At 44.5% G+C, this 23,875-nt stretch overlaps 1 protein-coding gene and 2 pseudogenes across 3 annotated transcripts in view; 1 reads left to right on the top strand and 2 right to left on the bottom strand.

Moving 5' to 3' along the window:
- Positions 1-23,875, bottom strand: part of LOC109554881 (zinc finger protein 81) — a 134,611-nt gene that overhangs the window by 90,593 nt on the left and 20,143 nt on the right. The gene's annotated exons all lie outside the window — the stretch shown is intronic.
- LOC109554882 (protein fem-1 homolog A-like) lies at positions 1,474-10,905 on the bottom strand (annotated as a pseudogene).
- LOC109554884 (multifunctional methyltransferase subunit TRM112-like protein pseudogene) lies at positions 13,070-13,431 on the top strand (annotated as a pseudogene).

Here is a 23,875-nt window from a genome sequence, read left to right as displayed (position 1 = left end):
ACTCAGTGGGTTAGTATGTCAATACCTGGAATTGTCTCAGGGTCACGTGGATCATGGTTTCCAAGCATCTAAAAAATGGCTACAGACACTTGGGTTGTTCGCCACAAACCTGTGTCCTTCTGCGTGATTTGTGAGGCAGAGGTGACCTGCAGTTTGAACTCAGAAACTGAAAATCAACCCCCAAACCAACCAACCTATTAATAGCTCTTGTTGGGTGGGAAGTGGCTGGCAAGCCGCTTGCTCCTTGTTTGGAAAATGACTTCTCTTTCTAGTGAGAATGGGAAGTAGGGCGGCCCAAGTAAAAGGCTAATGAGTCAAGTGTTCAGAAATGTACGGTCACCCTTGTTTGGGGGACTGTTACCTTCTAAATTCCTCACAAAATATAGCTCACCCTTGCTGGCCGAGGCCATCTCAGGCAAGATAAAACCTTGCTACATGAAATGAACTTAGGGAGCCTGACACCAAAATCTTTTTTAAAAAGTGGGAGAGGGAGGTTGGGAGGAGGGTTTGGAATGGGGGAACACATGAATACCCGCAGCTAATTCAAGTCAATGTGTGGCAAAACCACCACAATATTGTAAAGTAATTAGTCCGCAATTAGAATAAATAAATAAATTTTAAAAAGTGTAGACAAGTAAAACCTTCTGCACCACACATGTAAGCTGCCGATGTTGGTGCTCAGTTCTCTTGGACTCTTTCCGACCCCATGGACTGTAGCCCACCAGGTTCCTTTGTCTGTGGGGTTGCTTCTCCAGGCAAGAATATTGGAGTGAGTGGCCATTCCCTTCTCCAGGGGATCTTCCCGACACAGGGATGGAACCCACATCTCCTGTGTCTCTTACACTGCAGGTGGGTTCTTTACCACTGCACCACCTGGTAAGCACCAACTCCTCTCCGCCAGGTAAATAAACAGAACACCAAGCCACAAAAGCTACCCAAGGGGCTGGTGGCTCGGGGAAGAGTCCAACCCACAGCAGGGCAGAAGGAGCAGGTGCAAATGTGCCAGAAATGTTGATTCTCCCATTTTGCCCCCTCAGGGCCTCCAGTTCTAACACTGCCCTGGGTAGCTGGGTCTATCTGGTTTGATACATAAAAGGTAGAGGTCAAACCCAACTCTCAGCTTCTTGTATTTCTAGTAGGGAAGGAAGGCAATGGCTTCAATCCCTCTGCCACAGGGCAGAGCCAAGATTCTCTGAAACTCAGGCAGATGGGACGTGTGGGAGGTTGAGCATCTTCTCCTTATGGAGCATGAGTGTGCTAACCCCTAGAAAGAGTCAGTTCTCTGAGCACATGGTCTGGAAGCTTCTACCACCAACAGCTCATTGATTCTTGTCCCCTCTCCCTGATAAGGGGAGGGGGCCATGGAGACCCGTGAACTCTTCCCTGGTTTCCAGCCACCAGAAATGGTCTCCAGAGACGGGGTGGGGACAGGTATGGGCCCTGGCCCTGCTGGGTTCTCCTCTCCAACCCCTTTCAGTACAGCTAGATGAAAGCCTCTAGCTCTTAGGGAATGAAGCCCTTGAAAGGGATCTTGTTCTTGTCCAGAGTGCAGGCTGAAATACACTACAGGGTCACAAAGTTGAAGGGCTGAGTGGTGCTCTTGGCCAGCAGCTTCTCATGTAGCAGCTCTTAGGCTGTCTTCTTAAAGGGGGTGGTGGTGTCCATGTGGGTCCCTGCCTCTATCAGGGCATTCATGATCCCAGGCAGTTGTTCTGCTTTGCAATGTGCACTGGGGGTGTTGTTGTCAAAATTGCGGCTGTCTAGTTGGCCCTGCAGTCAAGGGCACCTTGACCACCTGGATAGAGGGGAATGTGCCCACTTAGAAGGGAACCACATTTGTGGTTGGTGTCCACCGCCATGTGCAGGAGTGAAGACATTCTTGCTGTGATGGGCACACTTGAGCAGTAGCTCTGGTGCTTCATGTCCTCCTGATCCGGCCTGCACTCCACTTTCTCCAGCAGGTAGAACAGGTAGAGGATGATGGCCAGGGCCGTGGTGAACTGGGCTGAGTCCCTGGGCTCCTTGGGCCCGCTCAACTTTCCAGACCTTTGCACAGCACCCACATTAGATCTGCAAAGCCATCTGGCGTACTCAGGCTGCCCCTTGGCCAAGCAGTTCTTAAGCAATTAGGAGAAGAGTTCATCAAAGGACAGGAAACTTCTAGCGGTCTGAGGCTCCAGGTTGTTCTCCTGCATGTCCAAGGTGTACTTCCACTAGTGGATGCAGCACTAGATGCTGTCCAAGTTTGCCTACACCACATCCTGGTAGCGCATATAGTGGGAAGTGTCCAGGTGGGAGGGACCAGGACCGCTCTCAGGTCAACAGTGCCTGCATATGCTTCTCATTCCCCTGCATGATGAGTGCCTCCAATTCCTTGGTGGTGTTCACCTCCCTGGAATAGTCAGAGGCGAGGACTCGGGTTTAGGCAGATATATGTCCCCTGGTGACGCAGCTCCATAGCCCCCTACCAAGAGTTTCAGGACCCCAAGCAGATCCCATTTCTTAGCCATGTAGGTGGCTCCCAGCAGCTCCAAGGCTGTCAGGCAGCTTCCCAGCTGGTGCTCAGGTGTTCCTCCTGGGAAGAGCTGCAGCAGCAGGCACCCTGGGGCTACACACATGCCTGGCTGGTGGAGGGGCCTTCTTGGGCTATCCCTGGCCACGTCTCCTCCCCAGCAGGCTGCTCCTGGCTGAGGTCCTCCACGATGCTGGTGTGGTCTGTCATGTGGGCAGCCAGAGGTGGTGTTACGCCATAGCCATCCCATTCCCTGTGAGCCTGGCACCCAAACAGCAGCTGCAGGATACCCAGGCTGCAGGCCTTGGTGCAGTCACACAGGGCCACACTGTCCTTGATGCTGCACAGGTGCACCTGGGCACCCTGCAGTAATAGATAGCGGGTGATCTGGCAGTGGCCTGTGTAACAGGAGATCATGAGGCACGTGTGCCTATGTCGGTTGGTCACCTCCAGGTCCACCTGGTGTTCGTCTGCTGAGTAGCACAACACCTCCATGTGCCCCCTGAAGCAGTCAGCGCACAGGTGCTTCATGCACGTGCGCATGGTGTAGCTCACCAAGGCTCCACAGTACAGCAGGCCCTGCACCAGGTCCAAGGGGTCAGTGGCCTAGGTGGCCCAGGGTGGCTGCGCACCCTTGATGGTCTTGTCATTGAAGTGTACCAAGCCACCCGCCTCCAAGCTGGCACTGCACGGTCCACCTTACTCAACCACATATGCTGCTGCTAAGTCGCTTCAGTCGTGTCCGACTCTGTGCAGCCTCATGGACTTCAGCCTACCAGGCTTCTCCATTCATGGCATTTTCCTGGCAAGAGTACTGGAGTGGGATGCCATTGCCTTCTCCACAACCACATCTAGGTGGCTGTAATGGGAGGTGATGACAAGCGGCATCCCCACCTTAACCCCCGACCCCTTTCCCCCATTGGCCAACTCGCCCATCAGCTTGTCCAGCTCCTCCCTGTCCAGCCACTAAGCAGCCTCTGAAGCATCTACCACGGATTGCGTTGTATATGGTGGTGTGGAGGTCCACCATCTGGGCCTCCGCCAGGACATGGGCTGGCACAGGGAAGGTTAGAGGGACAGGGGACTGAGGACTGAGCCCAGAGGGGCAGGCTGCAGCCTTCACCATCTCCCCCACTTCCATCCTAGGTGCATCTCCTTATCAATTTTCTTAATAACATTTTTTTCTCCAGCTTACTTGAAGAATACAGGATATAATGCATGGGTGTGAGTGTGTGATCAGTCGTGTCTGACTTTGTGGTTCCAGGGAGGCTCCTCTGTCCATGGAATTTTTCAGGCAAGAATACTGGAGTGGGTTGCTATTTCCTTCTCCAGGGGATCTTCCCCATCCAAGGATCAAACCTACCTACATGGCCCATCTATTACACTGGCAGGCGGCTTCTTTACTGCTACCACCCAGTTAATGCATATAACATACAAAATAGGTGTTAATCAACTGTTTGTGTTAACTGTAAGGCTTCCAGTCAATAGTAGACTTAGTAGTTAAGTTTTGGAAGAGTCTAAAGTTATACTTGGATTTTCCACTCAGAAGGGGGTTGATGCCCCTAACCCCCACGTTGTTCATGGGTCAGTGGAACTGTCATTGTGGCTTCCACGACTGAATATGTCACTGGGACAGTGCTTTGCATGCTTGTTCTAGGAAAGCTGGATAAAAACCAAAGGGAATTCTTTGGTTCAGGGACTGCCATGTGCAGAGAGATGACAGCAGAGTGTGCAATTCACTCCCCAACTCATCTCCCTATCCTCTCACAGGTGACGGAAGAGGAACAGCAGAGACTCCCTGGAGGACAAAGAGAAGTCACGGCCTTGATTAAGACTAAAATGTGGCAGGTAGATTATGACAGTAAAGCACCAATAGTACGGCCAGTGGAAAAAACTAGCAGGGGGTGCAGGCTCACTGTGGATTACCGCCAATGGAATGTATGTCGCTCCGGTGGCCCTGGCCGTTTGAGACATTGTGACTGTAAATGAACACACAGCACAGACTGACGGCACTGGGAGTGCTGTGTCGACTGCCTAGGCCTTCTCTTCTGTCCCACTGGACTTGGAAGACACTCCTCCATGGGTCTCTTGTGCTCCTACACATCTTGCTGAGTGTGACAGGAAAGCAAGACCCCAAGTGCTCTTTCCCTGGCATTTCTCAGGTTTGTGCTTACAGCAAATGATTCTGAAACTGGTTTCCAGGCTGCTGTTAGGCAGCCAGGTGCCCAGGCTCAGGGGTCTTTCCTGTAATGCAACTCAGTGCACATGCAGGCATTTGTCAAGAATGATCTGAGTCACCCCTGTGGGAACTTGGGCTTAGGGAACTCACAGCCTATAAGGTTTAAAAAAAGGAACCTTCCCTGTTGATATAAGAGAAGAGACCTTTCCCTCCTTCACTTTTCTTAGAACATTTCCTTGATAAAACTGGTATTTGTAAACATTCCTCTGTCCCTTGGATATGTATGTAAATTTTAAAAGGGAAAATAAGCCTTCTGTCAGCATTACAACCCAGGAATATTTTTCTTATGGGCCTGGGGGCCATCTCCTTGAAATATAAACACCAAAGAAGACAGTGCTCTGTCTCACTGTCATCCTGGGAGCTTAGCCTGGGGGCCTGGCTGTAAGCTGGAATTGCTGCTGCTGCTGCTGCTGCTAAGTTGCTTCAGTCGTGTCCGACTCTGTGCGACCCCATAGACGGCAGCCCACCAGGCTCCCCCGTCCCTGGGGTTCTCCAGGCAAGAACACTGGAGTGGGTTGCCATTTCCTTCTCCAATGCATGAAAGTGAAAAGTGAAAGTGAAGTCGCTCAGTCATGTCTGACTCTTCACAACCCCGTGGACTGCAGCCTACCAGGCTCGTGCATCCATGGGCGTTTCCAGGCAAGAGTACTGGAGTGGGGTGCCATTGCCTTCTCCGAAGCTGGAACTACTTGCTTGTAGTAAGAGACAGGAGAATTCTGATTTGCCTTTGGATAAAGGCAATTAACCTGGCTTCCCAGGTGGTGCTAGTGGTAAAGAACCCATCTCCCAATACAGGAGCTATAAGAGACACAGGTTTGATCCCTGGGTCAGGAAGACCCTCTGGAAGAGGGCATGGCAACCCACTCCAGTATTCTTGTCTGGAGAATCCCATGGACAGAAGAGACTGACAGGGTAAGGTCTACAGACTCTCAAAGAGTCAGACAAGACTGAAGTGACTTAGCAGGCAAACAAAGGCAATTAACTGGCACAGATGCCACTCCCATTACCAGCTGAGCTTAGGATGAACCATGAAAGAATGTAGAGAAAACGGTGCTCTCAGGTCCTCTTGTAGGACCACTAGTTGTCATTCATCTTAAGAACATGCAGGTACTGGACTGTATCTGCTCAGTTAAACAAATGGTTGATTTCTTGCTATCTTTGCAGTCTGATTAGCAGGTTGCCCATGATGCCAATCACTGTCTGGTTTAATACTCAGTAATGAAATCATTCTACTTCTATTCTACATTTGTGGAGAAGATTTCCTGGGTTGTCAGGAGATTGTATTTTTAATTTTCCACAACAGTATGCTGCTGCTGATGGGATGGCCTGAAAGTTCCTAAACTAAGCAGACCAGTGAAGGTAAATTATCAAATGCCTCCCTCTTAGCGCTTTGCTCTTTTCAAATACTACCTGGATGGATCCCACTCTCCAAATTCTAGATTTTCTTTTTGAGTAAACATGCATAATACAGGACCTAAAAATCCATCAGGGTCACCATCAGCTTTAATGGTGGGAAAGATGGAAAGCCCAGATGTTGCCTGCAGATCTTCTCTCTTGAATGGCCAATACAGCTCTATATGACATTTGGAAGGGAATCCATTTGAAAGGAAAATGCAGGCTTATATTGACCTGAGAAAGCTTTCTTTAATTTGGATGAATTAACATATACAGTGGTTTTTATTAGGACCTCATCCTCAGGCTTCCCTGGTGGCTCAGATGGTAAAGAATCTGCTTACAATGCAGGAGACCTGGGTTCGATCCCTGGGTCGGGAAGATCCCCTGGAGAAGGGAATGGCAACCCAATCCAGTATTCTTGCCTAGAGAATCCCATGGATGGAGGAGACTGGCAGGCTACTGTCCTTGGTGTTGCAAAGAGTTGGACACAACTGAGCAACTAAACAATTGCACTTCATCTCCAGCAAAGGAATTACTCATGTTTACAGGATGAATATCATCCTAAGAAGAAGGTTAAAAATTATTTGGGAAGATGGAGGAAATGGGAGAATTAAAGTCACTTTCTCTTTCACCAAACCCTCCTCCTCCTTTCTCTGCTGTCTCCCCTCCTTTTGCTCCCTTTCCATGGCAGCTCTTCATCTTCAGGCCTCAATCTGACCCCTAGTAAGGGTGAAGCTATGACCTTTGAGATGGGCAGTTAATCAGCAGATTTCCCTGCAAAGAGGGACAAGGAGACAGTAATGAATTATCTGCCCCGTGTGAGATGTGTGTTTGTCTCATGCCCTAGCTCTGATTTGATTTCATGCTTAGCCTAGATTTTGACCTTCAAGATTATTTTCTTATCCACGAACTGTATAGCTAGGAAAGCAGAGATGACAAAGCAATATTATCAAGGAATAACTGGGAACTTGGATAAAAGAATGTGTCCCCCGCCCCTCTTCCCACGGTGGCTACAGGATGGAGAGTGGTTGCAGCAGTCACTTAGAAAAGACAAACAACAAAGGTGCTAGGCTGAAATATACAGTATGGGAAAGGAAATCCAACAGTCATCTAATTCTACATTTTTCCTGACTCAATGACAAGATAGCTGGCCTTCCCTAACCACTTTGCCAATAAAGCTGATTCACTATGTAGCTACCCAGACTTGAAGCAGTATGAATCTACATGACCTTCAACTCTCCAACATTTTTCATTGAGGCCTTCTTTTCGTGTGCCCAGGGAAGACCCACAGAAGTTTGCACAAGTACTTGGCAGTGTGTTTTCAGTTTACAGCCCCACACATGGGGATGTGCCCTGGTTGCTACACAGAATTCTGCAACAGGATTTGGTTATATGATTAAGCAGCAGGCATGTCAGGACTGGAAGGTAACATACCACATCAGAGGGAATTGTGGCCAAAAGACACTGACTATATGCCACCTCCCACAACCATGGAAGAACTAATGGCTTGAGGGGCCCACTGAGAGGGCCTGCAAATGGCCGTACTTGAAGCCTTTCTGCTAAAAGTGAGCTGGGAGAAATCAAGGCAGTATACTCGGAAGACTAGTGAGTTCCCTGTTGATTTTCATCGGCAGTTTGTTGATACTTTCTCAAGATTTACCAGCATGGATCCAGGGCAGTGTTCTGCTGTACTTTTGTGTCAACACAGGACAGTCTATTATATAAAACTTAGCAGCAGCTGCTCAGTTTTGGGATAATCTAGAGAAAGTGGAAGAAGAAAAGAAGCAGTTAAACAGCCCAGCAGGCTCCTCTGTCCATGTAATTCTCCAGGCAAGAATACTGGAGTGGATTGCCATTTCCTACTCCAGGGGATCTTCCCTACTCCAGGGGATCTTCCTGACCCAGGGATGGGATCCAGGTCTCCTGCACTCCAGCTAGATTGTTTTTCATCTGAGTTACCGGGGTAGGCATGTTTGGCACTTGGTTACAACTATTTTTCAAGGGAAGAACCCCTACTCTGGACAACATGTGAAGGGAGCCAAGGTAGGTGGCAAAACTGTATGCCATTATTACATGAGGCCAAGACACTTAAGAGGGACTGTAGAAAGAGACTCCTGAGAATGCAGACCTTGCAGGAATAAGGAATCAGGAAAGGCCAGGACAAAACCCTCAGCTAGGAAATAACAGCCAAAAGGCTCAAAATTAACTTATTGAAGGAATCTTGGAGGTAGAAACTGGTGAACCACAAGTTTCAATACCTTGCCCTCAGGCTAATCTATGCTTGCCTTTTCTGAAAAGTATCAGTGCTGGAAAAGATTCTTGAGAGGCCCTTGGACAGCAGGGAGATCAAACCAGTCAATCCTAAAGAAAATCAACTCTGAAATGTCATTGGAAGGACTGATGCTGAAGCTGAAGTTCCAATATTTTGGCTACCTGATGCAAAGAGCTGACTCATTGGGAAAGATCCTGATGCTGAGAAAGACTGAAGACAAAAGGAGAAGGGGGCAGCAAAGCATGAGATGGTTAGACAGTATCACCGACTCAAGGGACATGAATTTGAGGAAACTCTGGGAGATACTGAAGGACAGGGGAGCCTGGTGTGCTGCAGTCCATGGAGTCATAAAGAGCCGGATACGACTTAGCGACTATACAAAAACAACTGGTGCTGTTTATTCTGCAGTTTCCTGAGAAATGTGTCACTTTCCATCTAGTGGTGAGTCGATAATCACCACTGAAGTTTGGCATTTCAGATCAGCCTTCTACTCGCTCCTTTTCTTCCAGTTTCCCACAAACACAGGTCCTCTGATGACAAGGATGCTTTCTCACCTTCTCCTGTAAAACTATTAGCAAGAGATATGCTTGCAAATTTTCTGTGCAGGATAAAAGCTACCATATTCTGTAAACTAGATGGAATGCTTATGGCTATCCCACCTGGTTTGGTTATTTATGTGCCTTCAGAGAGGAAAGGGGCATAGGAAAGAGGGTTGTGCCAGAAAATTACCCCAAATGGAAACAATCAATATATGACTTTGGGCCCTAGAGAACAATGATACTGGTTTAATTCAAGATACAGAAGCTTACCAAAAGGATAAGCTATGGCCATGTGTAAAACAATATCCTTTGTTGAAAGCCCAATTCAAGGGAATAAAATCAGTTATAAAAGAATTAGAAAAGCCAGGAATAATTTTAAAAAGGAAATTCACCCTCTTATTCATCCATACTTCCAGTAAAGAAGGAAGGTAAATTTGATGAAGATGGACAACCACCATGTAGATTGACACAGAGTTTAGAGAAGTAAATAAACCTGTTGTTCCATTAACTGCTTCAGTTTCTAGCCCTACCAGCTATTCTGACTTCGGGACCATAGTTTGTAAAGTTTTTCTCAGTGTTTTGCTCTTTTTTATGTTTCTGTAGCTAATGAATCTAAATTATTATTTGCTTTTACTTAGTAGTATGTGCTAAGTCGCTTTAGTCGTGTCCAACTCTTTGCAGACAGTCCTGTGGACTGTAGCCCTGCAGGCTCCTCTGTCCATGGGATTCTCCAGGCAAGAATACTGGAGTGGATTACCATGCCCTCCTCCAGGTGATGTTCCCAACCCAGGGATTGAACCTGCGTCTCTTACGTCTCCTGCATTGCCAGGCAAGTTCTTGACCATTAATACCACCTGGGAAGCCCTGACTCCAGTATTTATGGCAAAGAATTACTCGTGGGTTCCAAGACTCTCTATTGTTTTCTCTAGACACTCAGAGGAAAGCTAAGGGGAATCTGGCCCATGGAGGGACATCTATAATTATTCACTATGTAGATGATTTTATGGTAGCCTCCAAAACTGAAGAGTAACACAAAGCTGGCATTTTGGCTTTGTTACAATTCCCTACTTCAGTGGGGCACAATGCCTCCCTAGACAATTTCAAATACTGCCAAACTGAAGGAAAATACTTGTATCTGTTGTCAGGTAAGGCTGTAATTTAGCAGATCAAGGAGCCTATTACAATAAAATGACTTAATTTGGGGCACAGGTAGGGCATTGCAGACAGTGGATCCCAGCTTCTGCAGAGAGGGCAAAACTTCTGGTGGAGTACTAACCTAAGGCTCTGATTTGGCCCTTAGAATTTGAAGAGGTTTCTGAACAGCTGAAACTGACTACAGTCTCTCCTGCAGCTTTAAGGATTCCAAATTTTGAAAAACTTTCCCACTTGTTTTGTCATGAAAATAAAGGCACTGCTAGTGGAATTTTAACTCAAAAGGTAGGATTAGACTATAGACCAAAGGCACCTTTCTCAGTTCTTCTGGAGACTGTGACACTGTGAGTGCATGGATGTCTCCAACTGGTAGCAACAGCCACCACACTTAGTGAAAAGACACACACCCTTGCCCTGGGTCACTTACTTGTACCTCTCACAGGCTGTGACAGCTATCCTACAAGTGCCTAAGATTCAGCACTTATCACTATGCCATTTGACTAACTGTGAATAAGCATTACTGTCCAATCTGAATCTTGTACTTGGAAGATGCAATCTTTTTTTTATATTCCTTTTTTTAAAAAAAACTTTATTGAAGTATAGTTGATTTACAATGTTGTGTTATGTGTTAATATCTGCTGTACAGCAAAGTGCTTCAGTTATACACATATATATTCTTTTTCATATTCTTCTATTATGAAGATATATCACAGAATACTAAATATACTTTGCTGTCTTATACAAAAGGATCTTGTTGTTTATCCATCTTATACATAATAATTTACATCTGCTAACGCCAAACTTCCAACCCTTTTTCCCTCCCCACCCCCACCCCATTGGCAACCACAGCTATGTTCAAAAGATGCAATCTCCTAGACCCTGCTACTCTTTACCAGTTCCTAACCAAAGAGATGACCACAAGTGTACAATGGTGGAAATTCTCTGGCAGTCCTGTGGTTAGGACTTCCACTGCAGGGGGCATGGGTTTGATCCCTGGTCAGGGCACTAAGATCCCGCATATTGAGTAGTGTGGCAAACAAACAAAAATCCAAAAGACAAACAAAATTAAAAAAGATCAAACAAGCGTACAATGGTAGTAGCAGAAGACACTAGGCAGCAACTGAATTTTTCTGATACTTCTGTTCAAACTGCATACTTCAGGGAATTCCCTGAGGGTCCAGTGGTTAGGACTCTGTGCTTACACTGCGAGGGGGGGCCAGGTTCAATCCCTGGTTGGGTAACTAAGATCCTGCAAGCTGCGTGGTGCAAACAAAAAAAATTGCACACTTGATAATGTTTACTGATGTGCCACGCATCCAAGATGAAAAGAGTCCATCTCGAGGCTTCATATGCTGGGGTGACTGCTCAAGAAATCTTGGAGGATTATGTTTTGCCTGGAATTTAATCTGCACTAACAGCCAGGTTTAGAGAAGGCAATGGCACCCCACTCCAGTACTCTTGCCAGGAAAATCCCATGGATGGAGGAGCCTGGTAGGCTGCAGTCAATGGGGTTGCTAAGAGTCGGGCATGACTGAGCAACTTCACTTTCACTTTTCACTTTCATTCATTGGAGAAGGAAATGGCAACCCACTCCAGTATTCTTGCCTGGAGAATCCCAGGGACAGAGGAGCCTAGTGGGCTGCTGTCTATGGGGTCGAACAGAGTCGGACATGACTGAAGTGACTTAGCAGCAGCAGTAGCAACAGCCAGGTTTACCCTGCTTATTTAACTTATATGCAGAGTACATCATGAGAAACGCTGGGCTGGAGTAAGCAGAAACTGGAATCAAGATTGCCAGGAGAAACATCAATAACCTCAGATATGCAGATGATACCACCCTTATGGCAGAAAGTGAAGAAGAGCCTCTTGATGAAAGTCAAAGAGGAGAGTGAAGAAGTTGGCTTAAAGCTCAACATTCAGAATACTAAGATCATGGCATCCAGTCCCATCACTTCATGGCAAATAGATGGGGAAACAGTGACTGACTTTATTTTTCTGGGCTCCAAAATCAATGTGGATGGTGATTGCAGCCATGAAATTAAAAGACGCTTACACCTTGGAAGCAAAGTTATGACCAACCTAGACAGCATATTAAAAAGCAGAGACATTACTTTGCCAACAAAGGTCGGTCTAGTCAAGGCTATGGTTTTTCCAGTAGTCATGTATGGATGTGAGAGTTGGACTATGAAGAAAGCTGAGCGCAGAAGAATTGATGCTTTTGAACTGTGGTGTTGGAGAAGACTTGAGAGTCCCTTGGACTGCAAGGAGATCTAACCAGTCCATCTTAAAGGAAATCAGTCCTGGATGTTCATTGGAGGGACTGATGCTGAAGCTGAAACTCCAATACTTTGGCCACCTGATACGGAGAGCTGACTCATTTGAAAAGACCCTGATGCTGGGAAAGATTGAGGGCAGGAGAAGGGGACAACAGAGGATGAGATGGCTGGATGGCATCACCAACACAATGGAAATGGGTTTGGGTGGACTCAGGGAGTTGGTGATGGACAGGGAGGCCTGGTGTGCTGCGTTTCATGGGGTTGCAAAGAGTCGGACATGACTGAGCGACTGAATTGAACAGCCAGGTTAATAACAGCTCTAGGGCTGCAAATCTTGGTTCAAGACCCAAAGAGAGCCTACATACTGATAGTAAATATGTGTTTGGTGTCTGTTGTGTAATGAGACAAATTTGGGGAAAAAAAGGGGGGGAGGATTCTCGACTTCAGTGGGAACTAAAATATCTCATGGAGAATCAATATCCAAGTAATTAGCACCTTTGCAGCTACCTGTTCAGACATTAGTAATCCATTGTAGAGCCCACATAGGGCAGAATGAGCAAATTTCTAAAGGCAATGATTTTGCTGACAGAGGTGCAAAAGTCACTGTTAAAACAAAGCCAATTCAACTTAGAAGCCACACTTCTAATACAACAAGAAACTTTCATTTTGTTTTAAATAATATGTCTTCTGAACCTGCTGAGCTTGTACGTGCAGGGGGTGGGGCCCCGTGGCTTCCCCCTGCGTCTCCAGGCCACTGAGGTCTCTATCAATCCTGTGGAATTCAACCCTGACTTCATAGTGCGTATGATACCCAAAGTGGAGTGGGCGGCGCTTCTGGAAGTTGTGGACACCCTGCATCTGACCGAGGTGCCTAAAGAGCCGATTCAGGGATATGAGCATAACGAGGAATTTCTGAGAAAGATGCACCACGTGCTGCTGGAGGTGGAGGTGTTGGGCACCCTGCAATGCCCAAAGTCAGGACGTCTATTCCCCATCAGCCGTGGGATCCCCATATGCTGCTGAGCGATGAGGAAACTGAGACTTAAACTGTGCCAGGCACCAGTTTCTCACTCTATGATTGTGTGTATCTTTGTTTACACATATCTTGTTTGCTAGTCCTATTCTGTGTATCCCTAACCCTGGACCCAGTGACACACCACACACAGTGTTTTTGAGCTCGATATTATACATTTTTCTCATTAAAGGTTCAAAACCAAAATAATAATAATAATAATATTAATATGCCTTCTAAAAGGAAATGAACAAATGGGTTAAGAAAAAGGCTAAAAAGAAGTTTGACTATACTATGGAAAGTACCTAACAATATAATTCCTATTCCATGGTCTGTATACTTGGCTGGTATCATTGTGTCATCAACAAACTCAGTTAAGAGCAATTTTAAAGGCATGAGACTCTCACTACAACTATCAAAAAGATGAGCTCACTCAAAACATATTAAAGAGATGTGCTATCTGTCAGCAGAATTCTGTACAGGCTACTCCCATGGTAAGCACCAGAAATTTTCCCCAAGCAACTTAGCCAACAGGAACTGCTAGTAGTTGGATTTCACAGAAGTGATGCTGGCAGAAGGTAAGAGGTTTTGTCTACTTATGGTGTGTATGATGTCAGAATGGCCTGAAGTTTTCCTTTCTTCAAAAAGACAATGCTCAGGCAATGGTAAAAGTTCTCTTAATAAATATAATTTACACCTTGGGGATACCAGGCATATTGAATCAGACAGAAAGTCACTTTATTTCCACTGGGTGTTCAGGAATTATAAAATGTTTGCAGAATTCTATAAGCTATCATACACCCTATCATTTTTAATCCTGTGGACATGTATTAATACAACAAATGAATCAAGCTCTGAAGAAACTTACTTGCCAAGATTCAGCAACCAATTAGGGTAAAAAGGCCTACAGCTTTACCACTAGCTTGTTAGAAATTAGAGCACCCTTGCCAGCAAGCATGAAATCACTCTCTTTGAACTTATAAATAGCAGGCCTATGAATTTTGGTCTGAGACCATGTCCTGTGCCTAATTTAACTGAATCTTCCCAAAATCACACTCAGGTCTTAACAGGGTTTCTATCTTCCTCAGAAACTCTGAGACATAAAGTCATAAGAACCTGGAAGGACCCCCTGGAAAAAGTCTGCCACATCTATCAAAAAGGAGATCTCATCTATATAAAAGTGTCCCAGGAAAAGACAGGCTGTCCCCACACTGGGAGAAACCTTTTCAAGTGCTCATTCCCCATGAAGGCTATCCAAGTTAAAAAAAATTGGATCCATGCTTTTCCTGTGAAGCTAGCACCTCAGGAGGACTGGACTGTTGCTCCCACAAAGGACTTGAAATTTAAGTTTTCTAGAGTGACTGATACTGGTGTTGAGCTCAACTGAAAAGAGGTTGAAGGGTAGCAGAATACGCCACTTTGGCATAAGGATTATTTTGAGCTGAATGGAGTTGAGAAGAAGCAGGTACAAGAAAAGCTCCCTGCCCTCCCATTTGCCTAAAAGCAAGATAAAAATTTTCATGGGAGACTAGGACTCACATATATACACTACTATTTATTTAGAAAATAGATAACTAATAAGAGTCTACTGAATAGCACAGGGAACTCTACTCAACATTCTGTAATGACGTATACAGAAAAAGAATTTTTAAAAGAATGGGTATATGTATATGTATAACAGATTCACTTTGCTGTACAGTAGAAACTAACACAACATTGTAAATCAACTATACTACAATAAACATTTTTTAAAGATATAAATTTTCAACAACGTCTCTCTTCTCTTCTCTACCAGGAGGACAAAAGTTAATCACGGGAGGCAACTTTAGATCCTTTCAGCCTGGAGATGGCACAAACTTTATTAACTAGCCTTTATCTACCATTAGTCTCCTCCCATATATTTACCTTCCCACAGTATGCTGCCCTTGGAAGATTAAAACTGCTTTCTTTTGTCCTGTCATTTCCCCATAAATTTACTGTTCTTTGTTAAAGATGCTATATGAGCAAGCGTTCTAAGCTGCAGCTTTGAGTTACTACTCATTGTTCCCTGGGTATCACCCATATATACTTGAGGTATATAAGTTAATAAACTTGTTTTCTCATATTAATTTGTCTTTTGCTAAAGGGCTCTCAGCCAAGAACTTAGAGGAGTGGAAAGAAAATTATTTTTTTTCATCCCCTACAAGCAAACATTACCATTCTCATAGACTGCCTTGCTGGCGTTGTCATAGGAGGGTTATTTCAATTACCTAAGAATCAGATTTTACTAGAAAACATATATTACACTGTTCTTTTTCCTATGCTCCAAATAATGGTCTCCACAATTACATATTTCTGATCAATTCCATACTGTATTCCTAGAACAGACATGATCTGGACTTAAAATCTGAAACAACCCAATTATTGGCAGAGTAAAGGTGGAACCATCTTCATGAGTAATTTTTGATAATACCAAAGCAAAGTAACTAATATGAATCAAGATACTCCAGCCCTAAATTTGACACAAAAAATGTTTTGCTAACTACTTTGACTGGAAGGATCTTTATAGAAGAATTCTCTTAACTATACTACAATCAAGAGAACTGTTGCTCTCTCACTTTTACTACTGTAGGAGTTTCGTTCAATAAAACTACTGATAGCTGTAAAGACAGTCACAGTAAATTGCTTGTGTGTGCTAAGTGTCTTCGTCGTGTCTGACTCTATGCTACGCTATGGACTGTAGCCCATCAGGTTCCTCTGTCCATGGGATTCTCCAGGCAAGAATACTGGAGTGGGTTGCCATGCCCTCCTCCAGGGGATCTTCCTGACTCAGGGATGGAACCCACGTCTCTTGTGCTGCTGCCTTGGCAGGCAGATTCTTTACTCCTAGGGCCACTTACCTCATCCAAACTGGTGAGAAACCTATCAACAGACCCATATATATATATAAAAGAGATCTCTCTACTACATATGGAATATTTCAATGCCCTGAGTCTATTTTAATAGCCCCCTAGGATTATTGGTGGATAGTTTCTCTTAATGTATCTGAGGCTAATACCAGTCTTCAAAACCAGACATGCATCTCTTGAGCTCTCTCAGTATGAAGTCTGTGTAAGGGACCTGTTTGGGGCTGTACAAGAGCAAAAGGAGGCTTATTAGAATACAATCCTGTAAGAAACAGGAGCAGGCACAGGTATAGCTAACTCTTTTGATAGTGAGACTTTGAATAATAAACTTAGTGTTTTGGAATAATTAAAAAAGTACATAATACAACTGCATGGAATACAACTGGATGGAATCATGTCATACAAAATGTTTAAAAGCCATGGAAATTCAAATCAAATAAAAATTGAAAACATATGGGAATTGGACTGTTTGGAATGATGTAATAATAGAGCAAAAATCACCATATAGGTCTCAGAACCACTCAACTGGACAGTCTAGAAGCAGTTAGTTATCAAATAACTCCAGAATAGCATCACTAGTTCAGAATTACAGCACTGTTCATATTCAAAGGAACAAACACTCAGTGAATTAGTGTTAGACTACGGCTTTACCTGTAGGGATAGAAGAATAGTATGAAATCATCTAATTAATAGACAAACAGAAATCTAGCATTTATAGCTAGCAACTGCAAAGGATAGGTCTTATGACACTGGATTAATTTTAGGATGCACACTCTCTCCAGTCCTGGTACGGATAAACAAAAGAAGATGCCTATTATTCATGGAGATTTGCATGCCTGTCACTGATTTGGACTAATGCAAGCAATGGCTCAGAGGCTGGGTTGTTCCTCAAGACTTAAATAATTAAGTGAAAGCCACTCAGTCATGTCCAACTCTTTGCAATCCCATGGACTATGCACTCCATGGAGTTCTCTAGGCCGGAATACTGGAGTGGGTAGCCTTTCCCTTCTCCAAGGGATCTTCCCAACCCAGGAATCGAACCCAGGTCTCCTGCATTGCAGGTGGATTCTTTACCAGCTGAGCCACAAGGGAAGTCCCAAAATAATTAAAGCCAAATACATTAAGCACTGGAAGTTCAATCTGTACCCTTCAAAGAGTGTTTCATAATAATATACTAGAAATGACTATGGGTGTCTTTGTGTTTTGCATCTGGGAAATATTATCTGGGGAGATGGAACCATTACTGCATCGATAAATTATGTGTGTGTGATGCTAATTATTCAAAGACAAGAACTCAGGAGAAATTCACTGGACTTTATAAGAAAAAACTCAATTAAAAATTAAATCAGGCCTCCAGAGAGCTACTCCTTGGGCTTGGATTGGGTAAGACTTCATAAGTTTTGTTTTGTTTTTTTAGTTTTCAGTCATGTCCCACTCTTTGTGACCCTAAGGACTGTAGCCTGCCATGCTCCTCTCTCCATGGAATTTTCCAGGCAAGAATACTGGAGTGAGTTGCCATTTCCTTAGGAACTACAAAGTAGTACTATTTTCAATCTGAGAAAGGTTAACGGTCTCTCTTGTTTTTCTTTTTCTTTTTTAAATTTATTTATTTTAATTGGAGACTAATTACTTTAAAATATTGTAGTGGTTTTTGCCAAACATCGACATGAATCACCCACGGGCACACATGTGTTCCCCATCCAGAATCCCCTCCTACCTCCCTCCCCATCCCATCCCCCAGGGTCATTCCAGTGTACTAGCCATGAGCACCCTGTCTCATGCATCGAACCTGGACTGGTGATCCACTTCACATATGATAATATACACGTTTCAACGCTACCCTCTCAAATCATCCCACCCTCACCTTCTCCCACAGAGTCCAAAAGACTGTTCTTTACATCTGTGTCTCTTTTGCTGTCTCGCATATAGGGTCATCGTTACCATCTTTATAAATTCCATATATATGCATTAGTACTGTATTGACGGAGAAGGCAATGGCACCCCACTCCAGTACTCTTGCCTGGAAAATCCCATGGACGGAGGAGCCTGGTGGGCTGCAGTCCACGGGGTCGCTAAGAGTCGGACACGACTGAGCGACTTCCCTTTCACTTTTCACTTTCATGCATTGGAGAAGGAAATGGCAACCCACTCCAGTGTTCTTGCCTGGAGAATCCCAGGGATGGTGGAGCCTGGTGGGCTGCCGTCTATGGGGTCACACAGAGTCGGACACGACTGAAGCGACTTAGCAGCAGCAGCAGCAGCATACTGTATTGATGTTTTTCTTTTTGACTTACTTCACTCTGTATAATAGGTTCCAGTTTCATCCACCTCATTAGAACTGATTCAAACGTATCCTTTTTAATGGCTGAGTAATGTTCCACTGTGTATACATACCACAGCTTTCTTATCCATTCATCTGCTGATGGACATTTAGGTTGCTTCCATGTCCTGGCTATTATAAACAGTGTTGCAATGAACACTGGGGTACACGTGTCTCTTTCAATTCTGGTTTCCTCGGTGTGTATGCTCAGCAGTGGGACTGCTGGGTCATATGGCAGTTCTATTTCCAGTTTTTTAAGGAATCTCCACAGTGGCTGTCCTAGTTTGCATTCCCACCAACAGTATAAGAGGGTTCCTTTTTCTCGGCACCCTCTCCAGCATTTATTGTTTGTAGACTTTTGGATAGCAGCCATTCTGACTGGCATGAGATGGTACCTCATTGTGGTTTTGATTTGCATTTATCTGATAATGAATGATGTTGAGCATCTTTCCATGTGTCTGTTAGCCATCTGTATGTCTTCTTTGGAGAAATGTCTGTTTAGTTCTTTGGCCCATTTTCTGATTGGGTCGTTTATTTTTCTGGAATTGAGCTATAGGAGCTGCTTGTATATTTTTGAGATTAATTCTTTGTCAGTTGCTTCATTTGCTATTATTTTCTCCCATTCTGAAGACTGCACTGACTTTTAAAATTCATCCTATGGTGATTTTCCTAACTGCTTTATTTTGCTGTTATATGGACTTGCTAGATATTTAGGTGGCCGCACACTGCCTAGACAAAGGTAGAAATTACAATGGAGATAATTAGAAAAGTGTGCTGTTATTATAAATTGAAAGTGCAAGGATTTTTAAAAATGGAATTTTCCCTGTTACTGAAAGAGATCTTCTCCCTTTCCTTAGAGTATTTCCTTGAGAAAACTGGTATTTGTAAATGCTTCCTCTGCCACTTACATATATATCAAAATATATGTAAATCTTTTAAACGGTTAAATAAGCCTTTTGTCAGCATTATAACCCAGGAATGTTTTTCTTAAGGACCTGGGATTTTCTTAAGGGTTTTCTTAAGGGCCACCTCACTGACATGTAAACATTAAGGAAGATGGTACTCTATCTCTCTGTCACCTTATCCTAGGTGCCTGGCTCTAAGCTGTAACTATCTGATTGTCATAGAGAAAAGAGAAGTTCAATTTTGCCTTTGGATAAAGGCAATTAACTAGCACAGATAGCCACTCCCATTATCAGCTGAACTTAGGATGAACTACAAAAGAATGTATGACAAATTGTCCTGTTAAGTCCTCTTGCATGAGGACTTGATAAATTATCATGTGTCTTGAAAACCAGCATGTAATGGACTCTATATGCTCTGTCACAGAAAAGGATGAATGAGATTTCCTTCTGTCTTTGCAATCTCTTTAGCTAACTGCTTGTGATGCACACTGTGGTCTGCTTTGATGCTTGTGTGCTGTGCTGTGTTTAGTCTCTCAGTTATGTCCGACTCTTTGTGACCCCATGGACTGCAGCCCACTAGGCCCCTCTGTCCATGGGGAATCTCCAGGCAAGAATACTAGAGTGAGATGCCATTCCCTCCTCCAGGGGATCTTCCCAACCTAGGGATCGAACCCAGGTCTCCCATATTGCAGGTGGATTCTTTACCAGTTGAGCTACCCAGGAAACCCAGCTTTGATGCTTATTCCATAACAAAACCATTTTCTATTTTATATTTGCAGAGACTTCATGGGTTGCCAAGAGCTTTAACTTTTTTTTCCCCTAAAATGCAAACATGCTGACTATGGCTACTGATTTTTCTGTGACTATAAAGTATCCCATCACTGACTCAGGAGTCTCATGGCCTCTGTCAACATACTTGAAACTGTGGCACACCAGCTTGTTAGCTTAAAATCTTCACCCCTTCCCAGTTCTTCACACCAAGCACCAAGACCAATCAGCATTCATATGGCAAGACCTTCCATATACATTGGCAGTACTCTCCCAGGGGTAATGAGAGCACCACCAGTGAGTGGGTCAGACTTTAGTAACAAGACTGCCTCTACCCTCCACTGTCCAAACTTTTCACTGTATAGATGAAGTCTTGGTTAGCCAGTCAGAAACCTTAGTCTCAATGGCTCCACCCACAGTATTATCATGCCTTTGCCACATCAGAGGTGGCTGGTAAACCCTGACAAAATGCAAATAAAGTGTCTGGGACCTCTGGATGGATTCATGACGCTCTATTCCTCTTGCAGTCAAAGAAAACCTTCTACCTCTTTGAATCCTATGCCAAAAAAGGAAGTTCAGCACCATCCTGGGCTCTTTGGGAAAAGGAGACAGTATGTGCCTTGCCTGGACATTCTACTAGATCCTTCATATTTGCTAAACCGCAGTGTCCTTTGAGTGGGGCCCAAACCAATGGGCCAGTAGAGGATGCTATCCGGCATGCTGTGGCACATTCTCTGCTCTCTACTTTCAGGGCCCTCAAAGCCTCAATGACCCTGCTGAGTTACCAGTCTGTATAACTGATAGTATTGCCTGCTGGGGCCAGTAGCAAAGGGAAGCCCATTTGGAAAAGCTCCTTAGGGTACCAGCTTTTCTTCTTCTTATACAGCTACTACCTATACCCCTTATGAAAAGCAGCAATTAGTTTTCTACTGGGCCTTTGTCCAAACTGAACACCTGACCCATGGAGGCCATCTAGCCTGATAGTCCCATCTGGGTGTAGGTCAATTCAGACTCGATGACTGACAAGGTGGGAAGTATCCAACAAGCCTCCATTTGTCAAAAGGAAAGAGTATATTCAAGAGCACAGCTGGCCTGGCTCCAGCAGCATCTTGGCTTCAGAGGAAAATGGGACAGCTATCCCTTTGGGGGAAAATTTATTTCCCACTCTGCCAACCATAGAACAAGGCTGCTGGGCTTTGTGGGGCACTTGATTCATAGACGATTCCTCAAATGCCTGAACCTGATCCACTAACGACTGGGCTTAGCTGGAACCTAACATTCTACTCTGGGCTCTTCAACCTTAGCAGAACTGAGAATGGATGTGGGCACACCCTTCAGCAGGCAGAACTCAAGGCTATTCTTATAACTCTGACCAGTACTCCCTTTGATATCTATTGACTCTGGAGCTACAGCCAACGTCCAGTTGTTCAGTCTCCCACATGGAAGACCACCGGCTGGGAGGCTGGATGGCCCTCTTTAGTATGGTGAGTAATGGAAATAAATCAAGGCTGCTAACTGAATGGTCAGGGTCACCTATGTAGGTCTCATGGTAAGGGTCCATTCTCTGATGCCACTGACTAGAATCATACTGCTGATGGAGCTTTCAGGACCCAGATCACTGCTATTACTTTTCTGCATTCGTCATCACATGGACATGGCAACAAACACATCTATCATCACAGACTGGGCACAAATTACAAGACTATATCTTTCTGATGCAGAAGTTACCATGGCTGGCCAAAATGTGACTCCTTCTAAAAAATGGTCTGTTGGGATGAGGAATAGCACACTGCATGAATTGTGGGCCTGCCTGCTCCTGGCACACAGCATCGCATCTCAAGAACCCATTCTCAGGGATTTCACTGTATGCTGTTGCATACAACTGTTGATATTTTTTCAGGTTGAAGTGTTGCTATTTCAGTCTGCTCAGCTGACTCCAGCCACTCCACTGTGGCCCTTAGAATTAATCAGTGTCAGGTATTCAGCATCCTGGACTATTTATTTGCAGCCTGAGAGCGGTACGCCTTTTACTGCAAAAGTCATGTAATGATAGGCTGATAGTCAAGGTATCTGATGGACTTCAACATTCACTACCATCCACTGCATCTGGTATGGTCAAGCACTAGAACAGCCTCCTCAAAAACGGACTCAGATTAGGAACTGATCAATCAAACCTATGTAGTAGGAGCCCTAAGAACAATAATTGGTACCCTCAGGAGAAAATATGGCAGCCCAGACAGTTCAATGTGACTAAATGCTGCCTTAGGGGATACTGCTGCTGCTGCTGCTAAGTCGCTTCAGTCGTGTCCGACTCTGTGACCCCATAAATGGCAGCGCACCAGCCTCCCCCGTCCCTGGGATTCTCCAGACAAGAGTACTGGAGTGGGGTGCCATTGCCTTCTCCATAGGGGATACTAGAAATGCATAAAAACAATACAGTGCAAATGCCAGTGCTAAAACAACGTAGGCCAGAATAGAGCTCTGATTCAGTGGGTTCCTGTTAAGGGGAACACAGGAGGAAGTCCAGCATCCATAAACCCAGAGCCTGGCTGGGGGCAAGCCCCTTGAGCTTTTTATCAGTCAAAGAAAAAGGGAAAATACAGCTTTGATGAGAGAAAGTTCTTCTTTACAGAAACATTCCAGCCAATAAATCCAGAAGGAATGACAGAATTAGAACATCACCATTTTGTAACTCCTCGTGAATTAATGGGGCTTCCCTGGTGGCTCAGATGGTAAACAATCTGCCTGAAGTGCAGGAGACCTGGGTTTGATCCCTGGGTTGGGAAGATCCCCTGGAGAAGGGAAAGGCTACCCACTCCAGTATTCTGGCCTGGAGAATTCCATGGACTGTACAGTCCATTGGGGTCACAAAGAGTCGGACACGACTGAGCGAATTAATGATCTAGGTAATGATAAAAATCAATCATCAGATAAAAAACTAATGAGGAACCTAATAAAGAATGGATCAGGCTAACAACCTCTAATATCACAAAAAGAATCAACCAAACATTTCCTGGAAATTTTCAGATAATTCTCTGGCAGACTCTCCAGGATGAGATTACAAAGAGGCTTTTACTTTCTATGTATTATTAAGCACTTTTTGCAATAATAATGATCATTGGAAAAATAAAATTTATATGTTTAAAAAAATTTTTAAATGGACTCCAAAGGATTTCAGAGTCTACCACCCTTACCTGCTTCTGGTTCATACACCCTATTATGGCAGCTGGGTCAATGAATATGGCTGGAAAGGAATCAGCTCTTTTCAGCTAATCCCTGGGTAATTAATTAAGATCAGGGGTTATAGGGACATATTTTGACAATGTGGGATCCTCTGTTGAACATCCTAGGTATAATATTTCTTTCACCAAGTGACCTAGACCAGCCTGGCTGCTAACCCTCTGGATGGCAGCCCAGCCAGCAGTGGGGGAGCCCACATATTGAAACTTAATTCTTGTTCAGTTACCTGGATTCTCTCGTTGGATGAACACTGTCCTAGATCAAAAGGCTAATTACTACTTGGTTCAGTACACTGCTTACTATGTCCCCCTACAGTGACCCACATAGGCCAAAGTACACAACCTAATGGATCTCTGTGAA

This window comes from Bos indicus, chromosome X (genome assembly GCF_029378745.1).
Source record: "Bos indicus isolate NIAB-ARS_2022 breed Sahiwal x Tharparkar chromosome X, NIAB-ARS_B.indTharparkar_mat_pri_1.0, whole genome shotgun sequence".
In the NCBI taxonomy this organism is placed as follows: Eukaryota; Metazoa; Chordata; class Mammalia; order Artiodactyla; family Bovidae; genus Bos; species Bos indicus.
This window is presented reverse-complemented; position numbering and strand designations above follow the sequence as displayed.